Raw genomic sequence first — 12,500 nt, forward strand, 5'->3', positions numbered from 1 at the left:
ACACACACACACACACACACACACACACACACACACACACACACACACACCTCAGGGTCACAGCTCTACATCAATAAGTATTAGGTCAAAAGGCGTGAGGGAGCAAGAGAAGGTCGACCTCCCAACGACCTTGTATGCAGAGGAGGAGGAACGAGAGGAGGCCGGGCGGTGCAGGAGGCCCGGGGATGTGGGAGGCCAGACACACACTTCACCTTTACTGGGGTACGAACCAGGGATGCCATCGGCCACATAAGTTGCCAGCCAGCAGCGTCAGACTGAGTGGCGGCGGGGGGGGGAGACAGGAGCCGGGGATGGGAAGGGCGGTGGGGTAGGGGACGAGGCAGCCGAGAAGGGCGTGTCGAGCCGGCTGAGGCAAGTGAGAGGGACGGGATGGGGCGAAAGGGACGGTTTGGAGAGAGAGAGAGAGAGAGAGAGAGAGAGAGAGAGAGAGAGAGAGAGAGAGAGAGAGAGAGAGAGAGAGAGAGAGAAAGGGAGAGAAACGCGTTGGGGGAGAGGGAGGGACGAGTTGGGGGCGAGAGATGGACGGGTTGGAAAGCGTGGGAAGGCGTTCCTGGGTGGCTGAAAGACCTGGCGAGAGATGAGTGGCTGAAAATGGCTGATGATGGCCGGGGAAAGGGAAAGGAAGGCAAGAAGAGGGAGAGAGAGGACGCAAAGAGGCCAAGGAAGAGGCGAGAAGAATGTTGAAGTCACGAGAAAGTAGTGAAACTTAAAATATATAGGTAATGCTTGAGATGGAAGGCGACTGGGGGAGGAATAGGGCGCCAGACACAGCTGGAGGGGATGAGGATGCGCTGGTAGTGTTGGGAGGGAGGGGGAGCACGGGTGGGAGGTGGTGAGGTGAAGGGGACAAGCAGGGGAAAGAGGCATTATTATCCCCGTTGTGTTGAGGAAAAACTCGGGGAGAAATTTACGTCTGCCTCAGAGATTTTTCCACCCCAGCTCCGATTAGGTGACTGATCTTGAGCGGAAAACTCACTCCAGCCTCCAGCAAATGTTTCCGCTGCTTCCCAGGCGAGGTGGAAGGCGCCGGCTTGAGCCAAGACTTCTTCGGATCGACTTTCCGCCAAGGTTTACTTTGTGCTGTAATCGACTTTGAGCTGAGGTCGACTTCGGGTGCGGATGATTGAACGCCAAACCTCCTCCTTTGCTTGAGTCTGCCAAGTTCTCATGAAACCAATTTCATTAAAACTCCAAGACCGGTCATGATTTTTACCTTATAAGGCGCGTGTTGAGCATGGAGCGGAGGAGCAGGCGACTCCCTCCGGGCAGAGAGGAGGAAGAGGAGGAGGAGGAGGAGGAGGAGGAGGAGGAGGAGGAGGAGGAGGAGGAGGAGGAAAAGTGAAAATTATTTGAAAGAAAGCGTAAGACAAATTTACAACTATTGTAGCTAGTTTCCTGAAAGACCTGAAAAAATCTTGAAACTTTTAAACCAAAACCATGGAGAGAGAGAGAGAGAGAGAGAGAGAGAGAGAGAGAGAGAGAGAGAGAGAGAGAGAGAGAGAGAGAGAGAGAGAGAGAGAGAGAGAGAGAGAGAGAGAGAGAGAGAGAGAGAGAGAGAGATTAATTTCCTAACGCACAGTAACACGGAGCAGACACACAAAAGGGGCGGCGGGGCAGAGACGTGACGCTGTAGTGGCGGGGAGGAATTATAACAGACCTAACAGGGGGAGGACGGTGCTGTCCAGGCGGGCGGCAGCGACGTGGAGCGAGCCGGGGACTGAAGGGAAGCTGGTGGAAGAAAAGGAAGATGACGATGACGAGGAGTAAAAGAAGACACAAATGAATAAGGATAAGACTAGTACAAAATGATGTCTATATATACAGAAATCTAATGAAAATACATAAGGTTGTAGCATGCGATGTACATGAAGTAAAAAATCGTAACTGTCGGAGAAGTAAAAAGCAATAATGAAAAAGGAGGGACGTCATAAGTAGCTACACACTGATTGTTACATGTACAAAACTACATTATGAAAAAAAAAAAGGAAAAAAAATATATATATATAGTATCGAACTATTAGAACTATTAAAATAATCCAGCTCCTCTATATTTGTTACGCCAATATAGCGCCTCGTCTTTCCTAAGGACATGTACACTTCAGCCTCATCTCGCCGCCGGACCACGGTAATAAGAGACTAGCACAGCATATCAAAGGCACCTCGCGTACTTGTGCTGCCAAACCCTTCATTACGAGGTGATGAATCGCAATAATCGCATTTCAACTGGGAAAACTTTAGCTGTAATCGTCATGTTCCTTCCGGCGGGTGTTCCACAAGTCCCCTTGCTCCCTCCCTCTCCGTTCCTCCCAGCTGGAGTCTGCACCCCGACAGGTATTGCAGTAATTGCTAAAGAAAAGTTATCATTAGCACATCAATGCGAGAAGATATATGGTGAAAATCCCTTATCCCCATATAATCCCGACGTATTTTTGAAAGGGTGAAATTTCCCTTCATTTGTAATTACCACCGACAAAAACTGGGACGGGAGACAAAAAAAAAAAAAAAACGAATGAAAAACTAAAAAAAAATGAACTTGAACTTGAATTTAACACATCCGGTCTTTAGTTCGCCTTCCATTCGTCACAATTTGTCTGACAATTTCATCTCTCCCCTAAAACACTTCGACCAAAGCAGGAAAGAAACACGAATCAAATGTGGAGTAGAGACAAGGAAGGAAGAAGAGAGTGGCATGATGGACGGCCGGGCAAGATAGTAATGTGATACTTTCTTGCCTCGCCCGGCCAATCATGACAAGGAGGAAGCAAAATGAAGGGATAAAAAATGAGAAGTGGTCGATACTTTTTCGCATCCTTTGAGACAGAAATCATTTAGCAAGGACTCGCAGACGTTCACAAACTTGTACCCAGCACCTCTCCCTTCCCTCCCCAGCCACGCCAGCATTCCATACCGTCCCCATCCCCAACTACCTCAGCCAGCCCCCATCATCCATCTCTTCTCCCCCAGTCTGGACACCTTTCCCCAACACCAGGCAGGACCAACAAACCCCGACAATCATCCCTGACCCCACATTCACAACCCACGGAACGAGACCCCATCCCACACAGCACTAAACGTAACCATGCATGTCTTATACCCAGAGTTAGAGCACCGACGACCTTCCAGTCCTTATCCGGACCTCCAGCATCCAATGTACCCCAGCTCTAACTCTAACCCATTGGACAAGCATCAGCACAACATCCTCACACTGATCCCTTGAAAACCTCACCCTTCTGCAGTAAACAACCCCCCCACCGACGTCCCACAGTAACCAGTCTAAAGAACACACGCCGCATCCTGACCATAGAACATCCACTATTTGACCACTGAACACTGACCGATGAGCACCTCAACCCGCCTCACCCCGGCTAGCCCACCACATAACCGCACAACCTCGAGGACAGGACAGCAACCCCAGCACGTCCCCACCACAGCCACCACCAGCAGCACTCCGGCCCTGGGTGTGGTGAAAGCCAGTCTGACGTGGATTAATCTATCATTGTTGGTAATAATGTCGGGGGAAGGGAGAGTGAGGCGAGAGTGGTGGGAAGAGACGTGTGTGTGTGTGTGTGTGTGTGTGTGTGTGTGTGTGTGTGTGTGTGTGTGTGTGTGTGTGTGTGTGTGTGTGTGTGTGTGTGTGTGTGTGTGTGTGTGTGTGTTAGAGGGAGAGGTGCTAACGTCATTGGTGCCCCCATGCAAAAGAGGGCGAGGGCAGACCATGGGTGACACACGACAGGGATGTATCAGATGAGGGACTGTGCCTAGATACGAATACTGATAGAAGCAGGCAGTGTTAATCTGATGAGAGATACACGGATATAGTTTGATAAGGGTGATGATAGATAGTGTTCGGTGCTAGAAGGTGACCCATACATGGATGAATGAATGAATGATCCAGAGAGAGAGAGAGAGAGAGAGAGAGAGAGAGAGAGAGAGAGAGAGAGAGAGAGAGAGAGAGAGAGAGAGAGAGAGAGAGAGAGAGAGAGAGAGAGAGAGAGAGAGAGAGAGAGAGAGAGAGAGAGAGAGAGAGAGAGAGAGAGAGTTGGAGCAACTTTATTATATCTTTTAAGATTATGACCACAACGATGACAATGGCAATGATAATGATGATAATAATAATAATGATGATGATGATGATGATGATGATGATGATGATGATAATGATAATAATAATAATAATAATAATAATAATAATAATAATAATGATAATAATAATAATAACAATAATAACAATAGTAATAATAAAAACAATAGTAATAATAATAATAATAATAATAATAATAATAATAATAATAATAATAATATCATTATTATTATTATTATTATTATTATTATTATTATATATTAATGAGAAAAAGGAGAAGAAGGAGATGATTATGATAATGATGATAAAACAAGAAATAACAATAACTATATAAATAATGATAAAAATAATGATGATGATGATGATGATAATGATAATAATAATAATAATAATAATAATAATAATAATAATAATAATAATAATAATAATAATAATAATAATAATAATAAAAAAATAAATAAAAATACTACTACTACTACTACTACTACTACTACTACTACTACTACTACTACTACTACTACTACTACTACTACTACTACTACTATAATAATAATAATAATAATAATAATAATAATAATAATAACAACAACAACGACAAAAAAAAATAATAATAATAATAATAATAATAATAATAATAATAATAATAATAATAATAATAATAATAATAACAATAATAATAACAGCAACAACAACATCAACAACAGCAACACTACCACGTCCACTACCACCCCACCGCCACCACCACCACCACCAACAACAACAACGATGACGACAATCAACACAGCTCTCACTTCCCACAGCCACATCATCAAGCAATGAAGGAGAAGCAGAACATTAAAGAAGGACGCGTGGCGCAGAGCAACAATAAGAACCGCTTATGAATATCAATGAAGTAGAAAAAAAATAGATAAATAACCTCACTTTTCGCTCTCATTCCCAAAAATATCCCATCATTTTTCACTCTCATTCACATAATTATCTCGTCCCATTTAACATACCAGTATCTTTTTTTTTTATTTACCTTTTTATCTTATTTTTCTGTGTGTGTGTGTGTGTGTTTGTTTAGTATTCATCTTTACCTCAACTGACTCCCATTACCTTGAGACATTGCCATAACCAGACTACAATGAACAACCGCACAGTTATGGGAGGAGCACCGCCTCTCCTCCCTCCTTTATGTACTGTATGTAACCTTTTGTTTCAACTCACTTCACTCCATGTTCGGTTGTCACTCCCACAAGCCACACTCGACTCCAGTGCAGCACCTCCTTCACATAACCTGTCCATCCTTCCCTATTAGTATATTCTCCCTTCAGCTCTGTTATTTCTCCTTCCAACTCCAGTATTCTGTCTTTTCCGGTCTATCCACATTTTTTTCAACCCCTGACTTTCCTCATTCCAGCAAACAGCATACCGGCTTCCACACCTGTTAGATTTTATACATAAATCGTCTGAATCAAAGCTTAGAATCAGCTTTTCATTTGTTCTCTTTTTTCTCAGCCTCACCTTAATTCTCACTTCTCAGTCATACAAAATTATTTATCATACAGTCACGTTTTCACCTTATTTTCTAACCTGTTCTTCCTTTTCCACCAGAGAGCATTTATATCCTTCCTTACCTACAAACAGCAGTACATTATTTATTGTTCTTTAGACTTTAGTCAGTTTTCTGTGTTATTGAGAAATAATATCTGATTAATATTACAGAAGAGGAGAGAATGATTAGAAAGTGTGTGTGTGTGTGTGTGTGTGTGTGTGTGTGTGTGTGTGTGTGTGTGTGTGTGTGTGTGTGTGTGTGTGTATTTGTGTGTGTGTGTGTGTGCGCGTGTGCTAGTGTAGTGTAGCATAGTGAAGTCAAACACCCTAGCAAGGATCTTGTTGCTGCTTGAAATCTTTTGAAATCCATTATAATTTCGCCCTGCAAGACCTTCGCTCTTCTTCCTACACAATACGTCGCCTCCGCCTCAATCGACACAGTTACATTGATGGTACCGTACGTTGCCCTGAGGTATACTGCCCTAACTAGCATTCCGTACACAGCATGCACGAAAAAAATAACACCCACGTTATATCACTCTATCGTGTTACGTAACAATCAGCTTAAGATAGGTTGGGGTTTTCGTTGGAGGAAACCTGGATGGAATTTACAAAAAACTAATGAAACTTCGCTATGTACCTTAGTATTTTACCATTCAAGGGCAACTAAACTCTCTCCCATAAATTTTTCTTGGGGTTTCCAATGGAGGAATTAATTTGAATGGAATCTACAAAGCGATACTATCAACCAAATAAGAAAATTTTACCATTTCCTCTACTATTTTGCCATTCAGGGCCATCTTAGCTCCATCCCATGAAACTGTCCCTCTGTTCGTATCACTCGTCATTAGTTCAATCCTTGTGGTACTTTGGGTTTGTTCCTCCCACGCGCCTTTTCCAAATCTGTTAGGTAACTCGAATACCTTTCCCACACTTGCTACGGCCTTGTTATCCACTAATGATATCTGATGTACTAGAATATCTCATTCCTTTTCAACACCATACTCCATATCTGGCCCGCGGGTCCACAACCTTGGCATTTACCTATAGTCTCCTTACCCCAACCACCACCACCACCACCACCACACCGATCATTCTTGAAATGGTGACGATATATAACATAGCAACAAATACTTACACTTCTATAACTACTGGATGTTACTATCCCTACTACTACTACTACTACTACTACTACTACTACTACTACTACTACCACTTCTACTACTACTACTACTATTACTACTACTACTACTACCTCTAGAACTAAAACTACAACTATTATGTGCTTCTCTGCTATTACTATAATAATGCTGTTGCTGCTGCTGTTGGTGCTACTATACTAGTGCTGCTGCTGCTGCTACTACTACTATTACTACTACTTCTACTATTAATGCTCTACTACTATCTCTACATACAACTAGAACTACAAACATTATGTGCTTCTCCGCTATTATTATAATATCATTGTTGCTGCTACTACACTCCTTCTTCTGCTGCTGCTGCTACTACTACTACTACTACTACTACTACTACTACTACTACTACTACTACTACTACTACTACTACTACTACTACTACTACTACTATTATTATAACTGCTACTACTACTACTACTACTACTACAATAATGATAATAATAATAATAATAGTAATGATAATAATAATAATAATAATAATAATAATAATAATAATAATAAAAAAAATAATAATAGCAATAATAATAATAATGATAAAATAAAAAATGACAATAAGAATTAAGGACACAAGATCATGAAAATTCTCTGATTATCATCATTGTTACCAGCATCATCACCATCCGTATTCCTGTTATCATCATCACCATTATCAACTTTACCATCACGATCACCATTGTTATTAGCACTATCACCGGATGCAAATTTGTTTATTGGTTCACATTTCATGGCTGAACAGCGGCTGAGTGGCTGAAAATTCCCACAACACACGGCATAATTAATCCTGCAAAATAGCAAATTACAATAATAGTTTTAAAATCAAAAGTCTTTACAGTAGAGAAGAGGAACACCTGCAGAATACCTGTGGAGGAAGGAAGGGAAGGAGTGACACTTGACACTGCCTTATACAAAATAGCTAACCGTTCCAAGACTATCACTTCAACGGAAAACATAATGAAATCGTTGTGTGTGAAAATTTACAGCAAAACAGGTAATAATACACTGTACTTCATATGATAAAGTTGAAGAGGTGACGGTGTGTGTGTGTGTGTGTGTGTGTGTGTGTGTGTGTGTGTGTGTGTGTGTGTGTGTGTCATCCATCATCACAAGGAGGTCAAGTGGGGAAAAAAAAAGGACTAAGTACTGATAGGAACCGAAGATGAATGTGTGGTTGTACTCGGACATTGCTCAAGTGTTGTCCGTGTCTTACCTTGTCCTCCCTGCCTTTTTTTTTATTATTATTATTATGCTTCTCATCTCCTTTATCGTCATTACACTAGAGGTGAGTAATAATTCCTATATCTTGATTGTCTTACTCATTCTCCCACGCACCTTCCTCGTACTATGATCTCGTTAACATCGAGGGAGAACTTTATATTACAGAACTCACACACACACACACACACACACACACACACACACACACACAAGTATCACCCCAAAAACGTATCAAAATGAAAGAACGAATATGAAAATGCTACTTAAAAATAATATGTAAAATGAAATATCGATAGAAAAAAAAAGGAATGCATACAATTATTCAAATCATATCAGGAAAGCATATTAATAGCACGTGTATACACATTAATATTAGTGTCACTTCATTAGCTTATTGGAATGCATAATTTTTCCTTTTTCTTCTATCCATAAACTATAATTTGTCTTCATTATGTTCACCCTGTTCACTGTCTTCGTAGTATTGGTGTGTCTTCAAGCAAAATGCAAAAAATTATGTATTACCATCATCATTATTGCACAGAATTTGGCACCACCACACTGAAGGCAGAACAGTCATTGTATACACAGCCATGACAACTTTCTAGCACGCTACACCTTCATTCTTGAGACTCAGGGAATAGTGTATGAACCATCTAGACATGCCTTAGAAGAGGTCCTCGTGAACATTACAGGGAGAGAGAGAGAGAGAGAGAGAGAGAGAGAGAGAGAGAGAGAGAGAGAGAGAGAGAGAGAGAGAGAGAGAGAGAGAGAGAGAGAGAGAGAGAGAGAGAGAGAGAGAGAGAGAGAGAGAGAGAGAGATTGTACTGTATATATAAATAAAAAGAATAAATAGGTAGATAGATTCGTAGACTACATAGATAAACAGATCAGAACAAATAGACAAACAAAAAGAGAAATACACATCTACAGAAAACTAAATACACATAAATACAAATACCACACTACATTTAGAAGAAAACACGCGGACTGGCTGCAGGTTGAGAGAGACGCAAGTTTTTCTGTAATACAAGGACACGGTTTCCTTCCTTGCTCAGCCGAAAAATTTGATTGCATGTTTGCGAAATGTTGCTTTGAGGTGACGCCTTGCTGCGCCACCACTGCCACGTCAAGTGTGTGTGTGTGTGTGTGTGTGTGTGTGTGTGTGTGTGTGTGTGTGTGTGTGTGTGTGTGTGTGTGTGTGTGTGTGTGTGTGATAAGTAGTCATTCATGGGTATACAGTCACATGGGGACGTGCGCCATTCAACCCAGGCCGCCCATTCACCAACCTGGAGGAGGCGACCCTGAGGTGTTTGCGGCGACCGATGATAAGGAGGCCAGATAGCCCCTGATAACGTCGCCTGAAAGTGAGGTGATAGTGAGCTCCTGTGAGATCACGGCTATCGGGATGTGGAATGTTCCGGTCACCGTTACGAGGTGCGTTATATCTTTACCTGTTGATGTGTGTGTGTGTGTGTGTGTGTGTGTGTGTGTGTGTGTGTGTGTGTGTGTGTGTGTGTGTGTGTGTGTGTGTGTGTGTGTGTGTGTGTGTGTGCAGTAAGTCTTTATAAAGGTTCTTCTAAAGACATGCAAAAAAAAAAAGAAAAATCATATATAAAGCGCAATCTTAACTTGAAATATATTTAGTGCATTTATTATTATTATCATCAATTATTGTCATCTACATTATTATCTCTACTATTACTAATGCCATTGTTATTATCATTCAAGAGGTTATTAGTCTTCATCCCGCGGCGAGTGCTTCAGAATAACGTCTTGAGGTGTGGCCAGGCAGGGCCAGAACGCAGGGTCGGGGCGGCAGGAGGCTGGCGGCCGCTAAGCCCCGGACGACTTGACACCCTGCAGCCCACACGCCGTCTTGCCGCCACGATTTTACGCCATCATTCCCACTTTTTTATCCTTCCTTTTTCCACGCTCTTTTTCACGCTCTTACTATTGAATGTTTCTCCTTCTATGTACCTGTCTATGTATTTATTTGCTATTTCCTTTATAAGTCTCTTCCATCGAGCAGCGTTCCCAGCCTCCACTCCCATCTGTCTTGCTGTAGACGTAGGGATGTTGTGTCTAGCACCCCGGCCTCCAGGGACCACTCCTCTTCCTCGCCTGTAACGCCCCGGGGGAGAACAGATTCCTTCACGATTTGAATGGATGCATACATGGCCTGGGCAGCGTCCCTCACCCCTCCCACACCCGACTCCTCCGTGTACTCTAGTATCTACTCTTTCACCACGTCCGCCTTTCAACAGCTGCTCCTTCACAGCCCCGCCCTCCCGCACCACAGTACTGCCCACGCCGCCTGCATCACAGCCTTATTTAGTTTCCATATGAAGAAATCCGCGAAGTATCAACGAACCCCACCCCATTGCCTAACACTCGCGCGGCGCTGGGCTTTCCTTTCGTCTCCCCTCACTCCGCTCACTTCCTTCCACTCCTCACCTGAGACCATATACAAAAGACAACAGGTAAGGAATAGGAACCAACAAAAGACAGTAATCAAGCGCGGGGGAGTGCTTCAAAAAGAAAAGTTTCCCTTACAGCGTTCGGAGAGACTGTCAAAGAACAATGTCTCCCCCTTCCCTCACCCTCCTCTCTGTTACCTTCCATCCTGCTCTTCCTCTTTCTTCTCTTCGACCTCCTTTCTTCTCTCCTCTTCACATTCTTTACTACTCCAGTGTCTCCTTTTCCTTTCCTTCTCCCTACGTAGAAAAAAAAATGAAAAGTTATATAAAATCCATTCTCAAGATTACTGAAGGCCTTGTTTGGTTTGGTTTCCCTGTCTGGCGGCGGAGGCTCGAGCGGGGAGGCAGCGGCACCGGGCGGCAAGAGGAGAAGGAGGCAAGGCGCAGAGGATGGTGGGCGAGGGGTGCTGGATCGTGTGGTGTGAATGATGGCAACAGAGGGTCGTGTTCGTCCCTGTGCACACGTGTTTGGCAATATTAACCAAGCAGTAGAGAAAATACATGTTGAGTTGCAGATGGTGGCGAAGAATAAAGGCATGGGAGTGAGAAAGGAAAGCAACAAAGTAGGAGACAGACAAGGAATGCGTAAGGTGGAATAAAAAAAAAATAACAAGAGGGCAGTAATGGTGAAGAGAAAAACGTGGAAAAGCGAAGAAAAATGAAAGGAGAGAAAAGCAGGAGGTGGAGGAATCATCAGGGTGGGTCCAAGTTAAAGGTGGGAGACTGGCGGAGGGGGGCGGCGTCAAGGCTTGTGGGATTGTGGGAGAGAGGCTTCTGGAGTCATGCGGAGGAGGAGGAGGAGGAGGAGGAGGGGGTGAATCAGACTTAAGAGGCGGGTGTTTTCTCAGCAGAGAGGGAAGGAACGAGAGGTGTTCCGAAGAAGAAACAAAATTGTTAGATACGTCTTGAAAGAATGTTACAAGAAATGTTCGAATGCGAAAAATTATATCATGTATACACACACACACACACACACACACACACACACACACACACACACACACACACACAGAGAGAGAGCAAAGGCTCGATATCGCATAAACTTCCTCCAGAACACATGAACACACCGACATGCACACGGCGATGTAAAAACATTAGCAGACACTCAGACATAAAGGGAACAAGGTGGAGGGAGGGGCGGGCTGGCGGGAGACAGCCGGGGCCGCCAGACAGTATAAGGTCAGAGCGGGCTGTTTAAGGTTACCCGGCGCCTTTTTACGATCGCCTCCCGATACATCCCGACTGACCGGAGGGAGGGAGGCAAGGAGGGAGGGAGGAAGGGAGGAGAGCGCGCCCCTAACTCCGGAGCCGCGCTGCAGTGTTCACCCAGTGTCCCTGTGGCTGATGCCGCGCAGGGGGACCAGCCAGGCCCGGGGCCCGACGTGCCCCACCCATGGCACCAACACCTTGCTGCTCTAACACTCCCATAGACTCGGTTCAAGCAAAAAACTACACAACATTCCAGAAATTTTATAAAATGTTTACAGGAAATGCATTCTGGTGTGCGATGCATTTCAAAGCTCACTTAAGGATCAGCTAAATATATTCAGATTGAGTACATTACACTATCAAACGTTTACATTGAGGGATCAACTGCATCCAGACAGAAATGTAACAAATACGTAAAGCATTGAATACTGAGCATAGGGAGCTTTAGTTATTACAAACACTTACTGGCAGGATAGGAAGCCTTGAAGGCATGGCACATGTTCTACTTGAAGAATTTCCTTTTCTCTCTGTGTATTACATGAACTCAGCACTGGTGCACACACACACACACACACACACACACACACACACACACACACACACACACACACACACACGAACACACACACACACACACACACACACACACACACACACACACACACCGCGTAGTGTAGTGGTTAGCACGCTCGACTCTCACTCGAGAGGGTCCGGGTTCGAATCCCGGAGGCGGCGAGGCAAATGGGCAAGCCTCGTAATGTGTGG

General features: G+C 43.7%; 1 non-coding gene across 1 annotated transcript; it reads left to right on the forward strand.

Moving 5' to 3' along the window:
• The first annotated feature begins 12,397 nt into the window (after nt 1-12,397).
• On the forward strand, nt 12,398-12,471 carry Trnae-cuc. The gene has a single exon. It is a non-coding gene; the product is annotated as a tRNA-Glu (tRNA).
• Nucleotides 12,472-12,500: the final 29 nt, after the last annotated feature.

Source organism: Portunus trituberculatus, chromosome 40, assembly GCF_017591435.1.
Source record: "Portunus trituberculatus isolate SZX2019 chromosome 40, ASM1759143v1, whole genome shotgun sequence".
NCBI lineage: Eukaryota > Metazoa > Arthropoda > Malacostraca > Decapoda > Portunidae > Portunus > Portunus trituberculatus.